This window comes from Salvelinus alpinus, chromosome 2, assembly GCF_045679555.1.
Source record: "Salvelinus alpinus chromosome 2, SLU_Salpinus.1, whole genome shotgun sequence".
Classification (NCBI taxonomy): domain Eukaryota; kingdom Metazoa; phylum Chordata; class Actinopteri; order Salmoniformes; family Salmonidae; genus Salvelinus; species Salvelinus alpinus.
Genome location: NC_092087.1, coordinates 97425806 through 97443079, shown reverse-complemented (window position 1 = coordinate 97443079; position 17274 = coordinate 97425806). Strand labels below are relative to the sequence as shown.

The window sequence follows — 17274 nt, the reverse complement described above, 5'->3', positions numbered from 1 at the left end:
GAACTTGCTAGTGTACTTAGCAGCACCAACACAATCATCGACCCTGGGCAAAGGGTATGAGTCCGACTTAGTAATGGCATTGAGTTTCCGAAAATCGGAACAAAAGCACAGAGACCCATCCTCCATAGGTGCTAATATAACGCTAAGGTGCTGCAACAGATTTGTTTTCGTGTTCAAGGTACTAATATACAGGGTGAACTCCACAAACTGTTTACCATGTTGTACAATTCTGTGCTCAAGCATGAACTCATCCTCACTGCAGAGTTTCTCTCTCTTTTCAGGATTCACTCGATAGGTATGTTGTTGGGTTTGGGCAGAGTCCCCAACGTCAATGTTTGAGTTGGCACATCTGAGAATGAACCCTGATATTCTAAAAGCAGTGCAACAATGTTGCCTTTATCCTTGGGAGGAAGGTGTGCCAAAAATACATCAATGTTTTCCAGAATCTCTGAGTTGCTCAGCTGTCCGACAGGTAAAGGGTCTATTGGGCTTTCATTATGCTCTCTAATGAGTACTGGACTTTCCTTATGCTCTCTAATGAGTACTGGGCTTTCCTTATGCTCTCGAATGAGTACTGGGCTTTCCTTATGCTCTCTAATGAGTACTGGGCTTTCCTTATGCTCTCGAATGAGTACTGGGCTTTCCTTATGCTCTCTAATGAGTACTGGGCTTTCCTTGTGCTCTCGAATGAGTACTGGGCTTTCCTTATGCTCTCGAATGAGTACTGGGCTTTCCTTATGCTCTCTAATGAGTACTGGGCTTTCCTTGTGCTCTCGAATGAGTACTGGGCTTTCCTTATGCTCTCAAATGAGTACTGGCTTTGCTCGTGTTCTCAAGGAAGACTATAGTCAATGGTGACGGTAGTGGCCACAGGCAGAAGATCACTACCGGTTTCCACCGACTTCTCCGCAGTTAGTGAGGGAGATATAAGATTTTTCAGTATCAACTGTTGCGAACCTCACTTCTTTCAGTGGTCCTACAAACTCACTCACCTATGGTGTTTTGAAAGGAGAGGTCAACTCAGGGGGTTGACCGAAACAGGATCACACATAAACGTCTCAGACAGATCGAACATAGTGGGATCGCTGACATCCTCCTCAACACTAGACTTTGTGGGTTGTACAAACTTTCTCCCTGCAACTTTCTTAGACATAGCACGTGTAACGCTGGGAACACTCTGGGGTACATTTCTGATAACTCATCAGTTTCCTCTACTCTGGATCCCTTACAACTGACAGGATTTGGCACGACCTTCCCTCCAGCCAAATCATTTCCCAAAATGAATGACACCCCCTTCACTGGTAGGCTAGGGGGTGTGGATAACTACTGGGTGCTTTGTTTGAGAAGGTCGTTTTAGGTAGCAACACCTTCATGAAGGCAATTCTTGAACTGCTCGAGTGTCTTTAAATCCTCAAGGTCTTTAATACCTCTTGAGAACCACACCACCAATCAAAATCAGGATATCAGCTTTACAGCTTTACTGTCATAATCTGAACTCTGGTCAAGAGATAAAGTGGTGTACATTTTCTGAGCTAATCTGAACTCTGGTCAAGAGATAAAGTGGTGTACATTTTCTGAGCTAATCTGAACTCTGGTCAAGAGATAAAGTGGTGTACATTTTCTGAGCTAATCTGAACTCTGGTCAAGAGATAAAGTGGTGTACATTTTCTGAGCTAATCTGAACTCTGGTCAAGAGATAAAGTGGTGTACATTTTCTGAGCTAATCTGAACTCTGGTCAAGAGATAAAGTGGTGTACATTTTCTGAGCTAATCTGAACTCTGGTCAAGAGATAAAGTGGTGTACATTTTCTGAGCTAATCTGAACTCTGGTCAAGAGATAAAGTGGTGTACATTTTCTGAGCTAATCTGAACTCTGGTCAAGAGATAAAGTGGTGTACATTTTCTGAGCTAATCTGAACTCTGGTCAAGAGATAAAGTGGTGTACATTTTCTGAGCTTTTCCCACAAGAACACTTTGGAAGAGCAGTGACTGAATATCCCGTTTTAGGGATGTGGAAATCCACTCAGAGTAAAATACACGCCACCTCCTTTTCCTTGAAAGGCGGTACAAGTCGGCTGTTCCCATCCAAGATCAAACTCTGTTGAGGGTGCAGGATGACCTGACTTGATTCAGAGTACTTCCAGATCTATCTCCTTTCGTCGCGCTTCCAGATCCATCTCTTTTAATCAAATGGCATGCACACATTCTTCTTGTTCTAGTCTGGTTGCACGTTCTCTTTCCCTTTCCTTCTGCTGAAGTTTTCATTTCTGTTGCTCCAATCTCTCCTCACATTCTCTTTCCCTTTCCTTGTGCTCAAGTCTGAATTTCTGTTTCTCCAATCTCTCCTCACATTTTCTTTCCCTTTCCTGGTGCTCAAACTCTAATTTCAGTTTGCCATTTGACCTTTAGTTCTACCTCAGTTGCATGTCTACGGGGTGAACTCTACCACCCGTTGGACCCTTTCTATCATCATCCCTCTCTGGAAGGATTTTCTCCTCAACCAAATCAGTTGGACGACTGCTTTCGAATGGGCATGTGCAGCTTTGATGTCATAATGCTTTGCAATGACGAGCAGAATTGCCTTTGTACATTTATCTAGAATCTCCCATGTAGAGTTTTCAACAAATGCTTCTAATTTAAAGTCCATGATTTTATTTTATTATTAGCCTGTGTGTTTATGCAAATTTCAAAGTGATTCCTCTTATCTTATAACCCCTCTGGGCAGTTGGATGTCAGTGACAGAAACTCTACCAATTATTTTTTTTAACACTAAAATATCTGGGCACGGGAGAGCTTCAACTAGGTGATTAGAGGAAACAGTATCCCGGACGAGCCTCCATTTTGTTACGTTCCCCCGCAAGAATCCAAAACGTGTCGCTCAAACAGAAGGGGAAACTAACAAAGAGTCACTGACAACAACCAAAACGAAACAGCTGAGGTTCTAGGAGAGGTTCTGAAAGACACTCATGGAGGTGTCCACTGAAAGTAGACAATCAACAACAACTGGGACCAAATAGACACCCACTATGAGCACCCACTAAATTTGCCCAAGAAGAGGTAAACAAAATAAAACCCACACCAAACTTAAGGTAAACAAAATAAAACCCCACACCAAACTTAAGGTAAACAAAATAAAACCCCACACCAAACTTAAGGTAAACAAAATATAAACCCACACCAAATTTAAGGTAAACAAAATAAAACCCCACACCAAACTTAAGGTAAACAAAATAAAACCCCACACCAAACTTTAGGTAAACAAAATAAAACCCCACACCAAACTTAACCTCTACTTCATCACCATCCCTGATCCGGGAGCATCCTCATCAGTAAAAAGCTGACTAGCATAGCCTAGCATAGCGCCACAAGTAAATACTAGCATATAAATATCATGAAATCACAAGTCCAATACAGCAAATGAAAGATACACATCTTGTGAATCCAGCCATCATTTCCGATTTTTTAAATGTTTTACAGCGAAAACACTATGTATTTCTATTAGCTAACCACAATAGCAAAAGACTCAACCGCATATTTTCACAATTTTTTTACCGCATAGGTAGCTATCACAAAACCGACCAAATAGAAATACAATTAGTCACTAACCAAGAAACAACTTCATCAGATGACAGTCTTATAACATGTTATACAATAAATCTATGTTTTGTTCGAAAATGTGCATATTTGAGGTATAAATCATAGTTTTACATTGCAGCTAAAATCACAAATAGCACCGAAGCAGCCAGAATAATTACAGAGAGCAACGTGAAATACCTAAATACTCATCATAAAACATTTATGAAAAATACATGGTGTACAGCAAATGAAAGATAAACATCTTGTGAATCCAGCCAATATTTCAGATTTTTTAAGTGTTTTACAGCGAAAACACAATATAGCATTATATTAGCTTACCACAATAGTCAAACACACAACTGCATTTATTCACCGCATAGATAGCATTCGCAAAAACCAGCAAAATATATAAAATTAATCACTAACCTTGACCAACTTCATCAGATGACAGTCTTATAACGTCATGTTACACAATACACTTATGTTTTGTTCGACAATGTGCATATTTTGAGCTGCAAACCGTGGTTATACGTTGTGAATATGTAGCATCGATTCACCAAATTATCAGGAGATATTTTGGACAGTCACCTAATCTGACCAAAGAACTCATCATAAACTTTACTAAAAAATACATGTTGGACAGCAAATGAAAGATACACTAGTTCTTAATGCAATCGCCGTGTTAGATTTTTAAAAATAACTTTACCATAACAAACAGCTTACATTATAGCGAGACAGTTCCCGCAATAAGGGCGGAAAATAGGACTAAACATTTTCCACAGAAATACGAAATAACATCATAAATGGTTCCTACTTTTGCTGAGCTTCCATCAGAATCTTGTACAAGGAGTCCTTGGTCTAGAATAAATCGTTGTTTGGTTTTAGAATGTCCTCTTCTCCTGTCGAATTAGCAACCTTAGCTAGCCAAGTGGCGCGAAGATGTCCATCTTCACCTAACGCAGAGAACGGAAAACTCCAAAACTCCCGATAAACGTTGAATAATCTGATAAAACTATATTGAAAAAACATACTTTACGATGATATTATCACATGTATCAAATAAAATCAAAGCCGGAGATATTAGCCATCTATACAGAACGCTTTTCAGAAGCCAATGCTGATGTCCTTCCCGCGCCTTGGTAGACAAAGGAAATTGTGGTCACGTCATTCCAAGAGCTCTTGTTCGACCTCAGATCAAGCTAGACACCCCATTCCACCTCCCACTGCCTGTTGACATCTAGTGGAAGGCGTATGAAGTGCATGTATATCCATAGATTTCAAGCAATTGAATAGGAAGGCCCTGGAACAGAGCCTCGATTTCAGATTTTTCACTTCCTGTCAGGAAGTTTGCTGCAAAATGAGTTCTGTTTTACTCACAGATATAATTCAAACGGTTTTAGAAACTTGAGAGTGTTTTCTATCCAAAAGTAATAATAATATGCATATTGTACGATCTAGAATAGAGTACGAGGCAGTTTAATTTGGGCACGATTTTTTACAAAGTGGAAACAGCGCCTCCATATTGACAAGAAGTTTTAAGGTAAACAAAATAAAACCCACACCAAACTTAAGGTAAACAAAATAAAACCCCACACCAAACTTAAGGTAAACAAAATAAAACCCACACCAAACATAAAAAGGAAGCAAACCAAAAAGTGGAGCAAAACGAAAACCAGGAAGAAATAGGGAGAGCCAACTAAAGGTTAACCCTCCACATCTCTCAAGTCAACTAAAGGTTAACCCTCCGCATCTCTCAAGCCAACTAAAGGTTAACCCTCCGCATCTCTCAAGCCAACTAAAGGTTAACCCTCCGCATCTCTCAAGCCAACTAAAGGTTAACCCTCCGCATCTCTCAAGCCAACTAAAGGTTAACCCTCCGCATCTCTCAAGCCAACTAAAGGTTAACCCTCCGCATCTCTCAAGCCAACTAAAGGTTAACCCTCCGCATCTCTCAAGCCAACTAAAGGTTAACCCTCCGCATCTCTCAAGCCAACTAAAGGTTAACCCTCCGCATCTCTCAAGCCAACTAAAGGTTAACCCTCCGCATCTCTCAAGCCAACTAAAGGTTAACCCTCCGCATCTCTCAAGCCAACTAAAGGTTAACCCTCCGCATCTCTCAAGCCAACTAAAGGTTAACCCTCCGCATCTCTCAAGCCAACTAAAGGTTAACCCTCCGCATCTCTCAAGCCAACTAAAGGTTAACCCTCCGCATCTCTCAAGCCAACTAAAGGTTAACCCTCCGCATCTCTCAAGCCAACTAAAGGTTAACCCTCCACATCTCTCAAGCCAACTAAAGGTTAACCCTCCACATCTCTCAAGCCAACTAAAATTTAACCCTCCACATCTCTCAAGCCAACTAAAGGTTAACCCTCCACATCTCTCAAGCCAACTAAAGGTTAACCCTCCACATCTCTCAAGCCAACTAAAGGAGATGACAAGCCAGCACAGGTGAAAAACCTTCTGACCAACGAGATGACAAGCCAGCACAGGTGTAACACATACTTAATAACAAGATGACACCAATCGGTGCGCCCAACGTGCCAACGTCCAACCTCTAAATATACATGGAAAACCGACGCCTGTAAATGCTAGCAAGCTAGTTTCATCATATTACCTCAAGAACTCAATACACTAATAACATGAAATCCTGACACCACAAAACATAATTTACAGTATGTGACTAATATTTATACAAGTAAAGTACAAGGTTTTCAGAGGTTACAATCTCAATTTAGTGAGTTTTATACATTTAAAGGGGAACTCCACTCCACTTTTTTCATTAGCCCAATGTTGTAAAATTAGCCCACTGTTGTAAAATATAAGGACAACAACCACCAAGCCACTGCCTGTTCACCCCGCTATCATCCAGAAGGCGAGGTCAGTGCAGGTGCATCAAACCTGGGACCCGAGAGACTGAAAAACAGCTTCTATCTCAAGGCCATCAGACTGTTAAATAGCCATCAGTGGCACCTTAGAGGCGGCTGCTCTATATACATAGACTTGAAATCACTGGCCACTTTAATAATGGAACACTGGTCACTTTAATAATGGAACACTGATCACTTTAATAATGGAACACTAGTCACTTTAATAATGGAACACTGGTCACTTTAATAATGGAACACTGATCACTTTAATAATGGAACACTGATCACTTTAATAATGGAACACTGATCACTTTAATAATGGAACACTGGTCACTTTAATAATGGAACACTGGTCACTTTAATAATGTTTACGTATCTCATCTCATATACTGTATTCTATTCTACTGTATCTTAGTCTATGCCGCTCTGACATTGCTATTCTTAATTCCATTTCTTTACTTTGGATTTGTGTTGGATTGTTGTGAAATTGTTAGATATTACTTGTTAGATATTACTTGTTAGATATTACTTGTTAGATATTACTGCACTGTTGGAGCTAGAAACACAAGCATTTCTCTACACCTGCAATAACACCTGTTAATTAAACACGTATATATGTGACCAATACAATTTGATTTGATCTGTCAGCTCCTTTTGCGTAGACTGTGTAGACCCCTGTATCTGACTCAAGAGCTTCCACAGTATAATCTCTCAGTGAAAGCTCACCGGTCCCGTCCCCATCGAACAACAAATATTATTTTCTACAAAAATTATTTCCTACTTTACTTCTGGTCATTCATGTATTTTATAAATGTATTGTTTTGAGCTTACAGCACCTGGCATTCCCAGGTGGTCTCCCATCCAAGTACTAACCAGGCCCGACCCTGCTCAGCCACTGAGGTCAGACGAGGTCAGACGAGGTCAGGGTGGTATGACCACAAGTGTATTTTCTACCCCATTTTCCTCCCTGAATTAGGACCTTGTCTCACCGCTGTGTGGGGGGGTGAGTGTGTGAGTATTTAATCACTCATTCATGTATTTATTCACTCATTCATGTATTTAATCACTCATTCATGTATTTAATATCTCATTCATGTATTGAATCATTCATTCACGTATTTAATCACTCAATCACTTGTTCATTAACCCTTCAGTATTCTGTAAGTGTATGTTTTTTTGTGATAGGTGTGTGTCAGAGTGTGTACTTAGGTTCTGTCTGTGTATTTAGTATAAGGGCTTTCCAGAACCTATGTTTTCCCCTGAGATGCTGTTTGTCTGTCGACACACAACCATTGTTTGTGCGTGTAAATGTGCATGTAATTCTGTGTGTTTAAATATACTGCGTGGGTATGTGGCCATTAGCCTGTGTGGGCGTTGTGTGACCTTGAGTTTGTGTGTCCTTGTGGATTTCAACAGTCCCACTAAAGTTCATTGGCAAGAAAATCTTATCTCCCTACTCTTGGCAGAAGTCTAAAAAACAGACTTTCTGCTGGTCTTATAACTTCTCCACAGGATGTCTCCAGAATTACAGAATAACAATTATATTATTAGTATTATTACTTATTATTAAAATTACAGAATCTCATTATTATGAATTATCATTGGGATTACATAGTCTTCTCAACAACACACACACCTGTTGAACCAAAAGACAATGATTAGGTGAAATATTTAGCATTTTACCATTATCCTGACAACTGCCAAACCTTTGTTTGGTTAATAGGCGAGTGACATTTAAAAGTCACACCACTAATGATTTTGGATTGAATTGAAATGCACAACTGTGATCTGACAAATCTGACAAAGATTCCTCTGAATCTAAACCTTGTCATTAAAGGCTTTAAATACACTCACCTGTTTGAATTTTTGTGAGTGGTTTTTCAGCCGAGTTTGTCCTCAGATCTGGAGTCAGTGATGAAGTCTGTCTCTCCCTCCTCTCTGTCTGTCTGTTTTTCTCTACTACCAGGGATGGACTTTAACACAGAACAGCTGACTTTCTGACTATGACAAACTTTCCCGGAAAACGTTCCTAAAGCTAGAGACCTTAACCCTTTACACTGTTGGAAATTGGCCTATAATAATAGAGCTAAATTTAAATGTTTTTTACAGAATAATAATCAAAGTAAATGCATAACCAATCAAAATGGAACCGTTGGAGATTATGGGAAAATGATTAAACTAAAGGTGAGGAGAAAACATTTAAGACTGAATCCAAACATTATACTGTTGATTTTATGTGCATTTTACCTTTACATTTACTTTTCACCACATTTTTTTGATAACTAAATGTAAAAATATTCTTGATACATTCAGTAACATGATAAGAATATTAATGGAAAATGTCATCCATTATTTGAAAGCGTTTTCTATGACAACATGGCTGGCTAAGTTACAAAATACGACCCTAAAAAAGCTGATCGTAATTTCTGTGCACATACAGTCTTAGAAAAAAAGGTGCTATCTAGAACCTAAAAGGGTTCTTGGCTGTCCCCATTGGAGAAGCCTTTAAAACTTCTTGTCAATAGGGGGCGCTGTTTTCACTTTGGAAAAAATCGTGCCCAAATTAAACTGCCTCGTACTCTATTCTAGATCGTACAATATGCATATTATTATTACTATTGGATAGAAAACACTCTCAAGTTTCTAAAACTGTTTGAATTATATCTGTGAGTAAAACAGAAATAATTTTGCAGCAAACTTCCATACAGGAAGTGAAAAATCTGAAAACCATGCTCTGTTCCAGGGCCTGCCTATTCAATTGCCTAATATTTATCGATATGCATGCACGTCATACGCCTTCCACTAGATGTCAACAGGCAGTGGAAGGTGGAATGGGGTGTCTAGCTTGATCTGAGGCCGAACAAGAGCTTTTGGAGTGACAGGTCTGGAAATGTCTTTGTCTTCTCTGGCGCGCGAAGTACGTCGACATTGGCTTCTGAAAAGCGTTCGGTATACACGGCGGATATCTCCGGCTCTGATTTTATTTGATACATGTGATAATAACATCATAAAGTAGTTTTTTTCAACCGAGTTGTATCAGTTTATTCAGCGTTTATTGGGACTTTTGGAGTTTTCCGTTCTTCGCGTCGAGAGAAGATGGGCATGTTCGCGCCACATGGCTAGCTAAGGTTGCTAATTCGACAGGAGAAAACGACATTCTAAAACCAAACAACGATTTATTCTGGACCTAGGACTCCTTGTACAAGATTCTGATGGAAGCTCGGCAAAAGTAAGAACAATTTATGATGTTATTTCGTATTCCTGTGGAAAATGTTGATTCCTATTCTCTGCCGTTTTGGTGGGCGCTGTCTCGCAATAACGCAAGCTGTTTGTTATGGTAAAGTTATTTTTTTAAGTCTAACACGGCGGTTGCATTAAGAACCAGTGTATCTTTCATTTGCCATACAACAAGTATTTTTATGTAAAGTTTATGATGAGTTCTTTGGTCAGATTAGGTGAGTGTCCAAAATAGCTCCGGACATTCTGGTGAATCGATGCTACATATTCACAATGTATAACCACGGTTTGCAGCTCTAAATATGCACATTTTCGAACAAAACATAAGTGTATTGTATAACCTGATGTTATAAGACTGTCATCTGATGAAGTTGGTCAAGGTTAGTGATTCATTTTATATCTTTTGCTGGTTTTTGCGAATGCTATCTATGCGGTGAATAAATGCGGTTGTGTGTTTGGCTATTGTGGTAAGCTAATATAATGCTATATTGTGTTTTCGCTGTAAAACACTTAAAAAATCTGAAATATTGGCTGGATTCACAAGATGTTTATCTTTCATTTGCTGTACACCATGTATTTTTCATAAATGTTTTATAATGAGTATTTAGGTATTTCACGTTGCTCTCTGTAATTATTCTGGCTGCTTTGGTGATATTTTTGATGGTAGCTGCAATGTAAAACTATGATTTATACCTCAAATATGCACATTTTCGAACAAAACATAAATTTATTGTATAACATGTTATAAGACTGTCATTTGATGAAGTTGTTTCTTGGTTAGCGACTAATTATATCTCTATTTGGTCGGTTTTGTGATAGCTACCTATGCGGTAGAAACATGGTGAAAATATGCGGTTGAGTCTTTTGCTATTGTGGTTAGCTAATAGAAATACATATTGTGTTTTCGCTGTAAAACATTTAAAAAATCGGAAATGATGGCTGGATTCACAAGATGTTTATCTTTCATTTGCTGTATTGGACTTGTGATTTCAGGATATTTATATGCTATTATTTACTTGTGGCGCTATGCTAGGCTATGCTAGTCAGCTTTTACTGATGAGGATGCTCCCGGATCCGGGATGGGTGTTAAGTAAAGGTTAAATAACGTTTTTTGGTTTCAGGTAGAACCCTATTAGGTTCCATGTAGAACTCTTTCCCCAGAGGGTTCTATGTAGAACCAAAGAGGGTTCTACCTGGAACCAAAAAGGGTTCTCCAATCGGGACAGCCAAAGAACTCTTTTGAAACCCTTTTTTCTAAGAGTGTAGAATAGAGTGTAGAATAGAGTGTGGAATAGAGTGTAGAATCGAGTGTGGAAGGCATATTTTCTTCTGTTGAAGCTTCTGTGTTTTGGGTCGTTGTTCTGTTGCATCACCCAACTTCTGTTGAGCTTCAATTGGTGGACAGATAGCCTTACATTCTCCTGCAAAAATGTCTTAATAAACTTGGGAATTCATTTTTTCGTCGATGATAGCAAGCTGTCCAGGCCCTGAGGCAGCAAAGCAGCCCCAAACCATGATGCTCCCTCCACCATACTTTACAGTTGGGATGAGGTTTTGATGTTGGTGTACTGTGCCTTTTTTTCTCCACACATAGTGTTGTGTGTTCCTTCCAATCAACTCAACTGTAGTTTCATCTGTCCACAGAATATTTTGCCAGTAGTGCTGTGGAACATCCGAGTGCACTTTTGCAAACTTCAGAAGTGCAGCAATGTTTTTTTTGGACAACTTTCAGTTCACACAGCCACAATAGATTTATAAGAACCCTCTATTATGTTGCATAAAACAACCATTTGACACAATGATAGCATTAGATCATAATCTTGCAATTTTGTTCTCACAGTTGCCACCCATTCCCCCGCTAACAAGTGAACCCTCACCCACGGAAGATTGATCTCTGACCTCAGCAGCGATGCAAATCCTTACTATGCCAAAGGGCTGAAAAAACTGCAGAAATTGCGACAGACGCCCTCCAAAATAGACCATCAGGCACAGGTCTTGTGAAGGTTCTCTCCAGTTTGGCCCTAAACTATGCCCACCAGCAGAGACGGACAATGGTCCAATACCTCAGTGCCCAGCAGAGGCACGAGCAGGAAGCTGTGGAGATGATGGGACAGGTGGAGAGAACCAGGAAGTTGGCGATAAAAGCGGAAAAATACAAAATGCTGCTAGTCGAGGAACTGCGTTTGAGAACAGATCAATTGAAAGACCTGGCTAACACTTATGACAAAGAATGTGAACAACTTTTGACCAAGTCCATATTCTACAGGAACAAATTGTTTTAGCCAAAAATAAATACAATGAAGTCCATGCAAACTAGATTAATCTGACAAGCAAGCTAAAAACAGGGGCAAGCAAATTGATGCCGCCCTGCAAACAGTTTTGAATGAAACCACTCAAAGCGATAATGTTTTACTCCAAAGACGATCAGTTAATGAACACAATGACCAAGTTTGATGACAAACAGCGGAACTCCTTGAAGTCGCTGATTTAATGAACGATGAGAAATTCCCAGGTGAGAAAGTTGGAAAACGTGACCTCTGAGCAAAAGGAGGACATCGCATCACGGAATCTCTTGCTCCGCACTCGAGACCTCTGCAAACCATGACAGTTACAGTGGGGCAAAAAAGTATTTAGTCAGCCACCAATTGTGCAAGTTCTCCCACTTAAAAAGATGAGAGAGGCCTGTCATTTTCATCATAGGTACACTTCAACTATGACAGACAAAATGAGAAAAAAAATCCAGAAAATCACATTGTAGGATTTTTAATGAATTTATTTGCAAATTATGGTGGAAAATAAGTATTTGGTCAATAACAAAAGTTTATCTCAATACTTTGTTATATACCCTTTGTTGCCAATGACAGAGGTCAAACGTTTTCTGTAAGTCTTCACAAGGTTTTCACACACTGTTGCTGGTATTTTGGCCCATTCCTCCATGCAATCCAATATATACATTTTATTTTTTATAGAACAGAAACTGTCTACCTCGACCTTAAATCCAGTAATGTAGTCCAGACTGCTGTGTGTGTGTGCATGTATGTATGTATGTATGTATGTATGTATGTATGTATGTATGTATGTATGTATGTATATGTGTGTGTGTGTGTGTGTGTGTGTGTGTGTGTGTGTGTGTGTGTGTGTGTGTGTGTGGAGAGATACCATATGTTTTCACTTTCATTATGACTTCTGTTACACACGGGTTTGGTTATTGGAAGGTCAAAAGCTAATTACATATTTGATCCAAACTTATCTTTTTCTCTTCAAAAGTAAAAAATAATACTTGACCTGGGTACAATCTAGTCCCCCAGAACTTGACCTGGGTACAATCTAGTCCCCCAGAACTTGACCTGGGTACAATCTAGTCCCCCAGAACTTGACCTGGGTACAATCGAGTCCCCCAGAACTTGACCTGGGTACAATCTAGTCCCCCAGAACTTGACCTGGGTACAATCTAGTCCCCCAGAACTTGACCTGGGTACAATCTAGTTGTAACGGCAGTCCTCCTCCTCTTCATCTGAAGAGGAGGAGCAGGGATTGAACCAAGGTGCAGCGCGTTGAAATGACATGAATGATTTATTAAATAAACAAAACGAACAAACACGAAAACGAACTATACTTGAAAATGATACAAAATAACAAAACGAAAGTAGACAGACCTGAACAACGAACTTACATACAACGTGAAGAACGAAATGAACAGGAACAGACTACATGAAATGAACAAACCGTAAACAGTCCCGTATGGTGCAAACATCGACACAGACACAGGAGACAATCACCCACAACGAACACTGTGACAACGCCTACCTAAATATGACTCTTAATTAGAGGAACGCCAAACACCTGCCTCTAATTAAGAGCCATACCAGGCAACCCAAAACCAACACAGAAACAGAAAACATAGAATGCCCACCCAACCTCACGTCCTGACCAACTAACACACAAAAACTAACATAAATAGGTCAGGAACGTGACAGTACCCCCCCCACAAGGTGCGAACTCCGGACGCACCAGCACAAAATCTAGGGGAGGGTCTGGGTGGGCATCTAACCACGGTGGTGGTTCAGGCTCGGGGCGCGGTTCCCACCCCACCATAATCCATCCTAACTTCCTCCCTCCAAGAATGTCCACCCTCTTTTGACCCCCACAAAATCCCCTTAACAACATATCTAATAAGGACAACACCGGGACAGAGAGATAAATCAAGACAGAGGGATAGATAAGAATATAGAAGTAGATAAAGATAGAGAGGGAGATCAGGATAGAGGGGCAACTCCGGACTGAAAGGCAGCTCCGGACAGAGAGACAGCTCTGGACTGATGGGCAGTTCTGGGTATCCAGCCTTTTCAGGCTGAAGGGCAGCTCATGACTGACTGACGAATCTCGATGCTCATGGCTGGCTGACGGCTCTCGACGCTCATGGCAGGCTGACGGCTCTCGACGCTCATGGCAGGCTGACGGCTCTCGACGCTCATGGCAGGCTGACGGCTCTCGACGCTCATGGCAGGCTGACGGCTCTCGACGCTCATGGCAGGCTGACGGCTCTCGACGCTCATGGCAGGCTGACGGCTCTCGACGCTCATGGCTCTCTGACGGCTCTCGACGCTCATGGCTCTCTGACGGCTCTCGACGCTCATGGCTCTCTGACGGCTCTGGCTGCTCATGGCTCTCTGACGGCTCTGGCTGCTCATGGCTCTCTGACGGCTCTGGCTGCTCATGGCTCTCTGACGGCTCTGGCTGCTCATGGCTCTCTGACGGCTCTGGCAGATCCTGTCTGATTGGCGGCTCTGGCAGATCCTGTCTGGTTGGCGGCTCTGGCAGATCCTGTCTGGTTGGCGGCTCTGGCAGATCCTGTCTGGTTGGCGGCTCTGGCAGATCCTGTCTGGTTGGCGGCTCTGGCAGATCCTGTCTGGTTGGCGGCTCTGGCAGATCCTGTCTGACGGGCGGCTCTAGCGGCTCCTGTCTGGCGGACGGCTCTAGCGGCTCCTGTCTGGCGGACGGCTCTGTAGGCTCATTGCAGACGGGCGGCTTTGCAGGCTCATGGCAGACGGGCGGCTTTGCAGGCTCATTGCAGACGGATGGCTCAGACGGCGCTGGGGAGACGGATGGCTCAGATGGCGCTGGGTAGACGGATGGCTCAGATGGCGCTGGTGAGACGGATGGCTCAGATGGCGCTGGTGAGACGGATGGCTCTAGCCGGATACGGCGCACTGTAGACCTGGTGCGTGGTGCCGGAACTGGAGGCACCGTGCTAATGACAAGCACCTTCCTACTAGTGCGGGGAGCAGGGACAGGGCACACTGTATTCTCAAAGCCTACTCTATCCCTGATGCGTGGTACCGGCACTGGTGACACCGGGCTGAGGACAAGCACATCAGGATTAGTAGGGGGAGAAGATACAGTGGGTTCAGGGCTCTGGAGACGCACAGGTAGCTTAGTGCGTGGGGCCGGAACTGGAGGCACCGGGCTAGATACACGCACTACAGGGAGAGTGCGTGGAGGAGGAACAGGGCTCAGGATACGCACTGGTAGCCTAGTGCGTAGTGTAGACACTGTAGGTACTAGGCTGGGGCGGGGAGGTGGTGCCGGAAATACCGGACCGTGCAGGCGTACTGGCTCTCTTGAGCATTGAGCCTGCCCAACCTTACCTGGTTGAATGCTCCCGGTCGCCCGCCCAGTACGAGGAGGTGGAATAACCCGCACCGGGCTGTGTAGGCGAACCGGGGAAACCATGCGTAAGGCAGGTGCCATGTATGCCGGCCCGAGGAGACGCACTGGAGACCAGACGCGTTGAGCCGGCCTCATGACACCTGGCTCAATGCCCAATCTAGCCCTACCAGTGCGGGGAGGTGGAATAACCCGCACTGGGCTATGCACACGTACAGGAGACACCGTGCGCTCTACTGCGTAACACGGTGTCTGCCCGTACTCCCGCTCTCCACGGTTAGCCTGGGAAGTGGGCGCAGGTCTCCTACCTGCCCTTGGCCCACTACCCTTTAGCCCCCCCCCCCAAGAAATTTTTGGGAGTTACTCACGGGCTTTTCGGGCTTCCGTGCAAGACGTGTCCCCTCATAATTCCGGTTTCGAGCTTGATTCTCCGGCTTCCATCCACGTCTCCTAGCTGCCTCCTTAAACCACCGCTCCTGGGCTGTGGCTGCCTCACTCTTCTCACGAGAGCAGCGATATTCTCCAGTTTGCGCCCAGGGTCCTCTACCAGACAGGATCTCCTCCCAAGTCCAGAAATCCTTGTTGCTCCGTCGAGCATTCCCATACCGCTTGGTCACATTTTGTTGGTGGGTGATTCTGTAACGGCAGTCCTCCTCCTCTTCATCTGAAGAGGAGGAGCAGGGATTGAACCAAGGTGCAGCGCGTTGAAATGACATGAATGATTTATTAAATAAACAAAACGAACAAACACGAAAACGAACTATACTTGAAAATGATACAAAATAACAAAACGAAAGTAGACAGACCTGAACAACGAACTTACATACAACGTGAAGAGCGAAATGAACAGGAACAGACTACATGAAATGAACAAACCGTAAACAGTCCCGTATGGTGCAAACATCGACACAGACACAGGAGACAATCACCCACAACGAACACTGTGACAACGCCTACCTAAATATGACTCTTAATTAGAGGAACGCCAAACACCTGCCTCTAATTAAGAGCCATACCAGGCAACCCAAAACCAACACAGAAACAGAAAACATAGAATGCCCACCCAACCTCACGTCCTGAACAACTAACACACAAAAACTAACATAAATAGGTCAGGAACGTGACACTAGTCCCCCAGAACTTGCCCTGGTTACAATCTAGTCCCCCAGAATGTGCCCTGGTTACAATCTAGTCCCCCAGAACTTGACCTGGTTACAATCTAGTCCCCCAGAACTTGACCTGGTTACAATCTAGTCCCCCAGAACTTGCCCTGGTTACAATCTAGTCCCCCACAACTTGCCCTGAGAGGCCTCTGCAAACAAAACAACAAGAACAACAACACAACATAGGAAAGGTGATGAAAGGGGATGGAGGGAAAAGGGGAGATTTTGTAAAAACTCCCTGTTCTGGATAAACAACAAAAGCAACAGCAACACCTAGGTAAACACACCCACATACACACTATTGACCTGAGTGGGAAGAGAAGGGAAAGGGGGAGAGATGGAGAGAAAGATAATGTTGAGTGATGTTGTAAAACTCCCTGCCGTTCTGGGTGACACATCACTCACGTTGTCTTGTGCTAGCCCAAGAATCTGCTGTTAATGTTAAGGTGACTAGCCCAATAATCTACTGTTAATGTTTAGGTGACTAGCCCAAGAATCTGCTGTTAGTGTTTAGGTGACTAGCCCAAGAATCTGCTGTTAATGTTTAGGTGACTAGCCCAAGAATCTACTGTTAATGTTTAGGTGACTAGCCCAAGAATCTGCTGTTAATGTTTAGGTGACTAGCCCAAGAATCTGCTGTTAATGTTTAGGTGACTAGCCCAAGAATCTACTGTTAATGTTTAGGTGACTAGCCCAAGAATCTGCTGTTAATGTTTAGGTGACTAGCCCAAGAATCTACTGTTAATGTTTAGGTGACTAGCCCA

General features: G+C 42.6%; 1 protein-coding gene and 1 pseudogene across 2 annotated transcripts in view; both read right to left on the bottom strand.

The window, feature by feature from the left end:
• The window catches only part of LOC139568357 (perforin-1-like), a 47389-nt gene that overhangs the window by 15655 nt on the left and 14460 nt on the right, over nt 1-17274 (bottom strand). Inside the window, exon 1 of one of the 2 annotated variants that reach the window (XM_071390129.1) lies at nt 8298-8430. The exons of the other annotated variant lie outside the window; for it this stretch is intronic. The gene's annotated coding sequence lies outside the window, so the exon portion shown is untranslated. Of the gene's footprint in view, nt 1-8297; nt 8431-17274 lie in introns of those variants that run through there. 2 annotated transcript variants of the gene reach the window in all.
• LOC139568946 (5S ribosomal RNA) lies at nt 7268-7386 on the bottom strand (annotated as a pseudogene).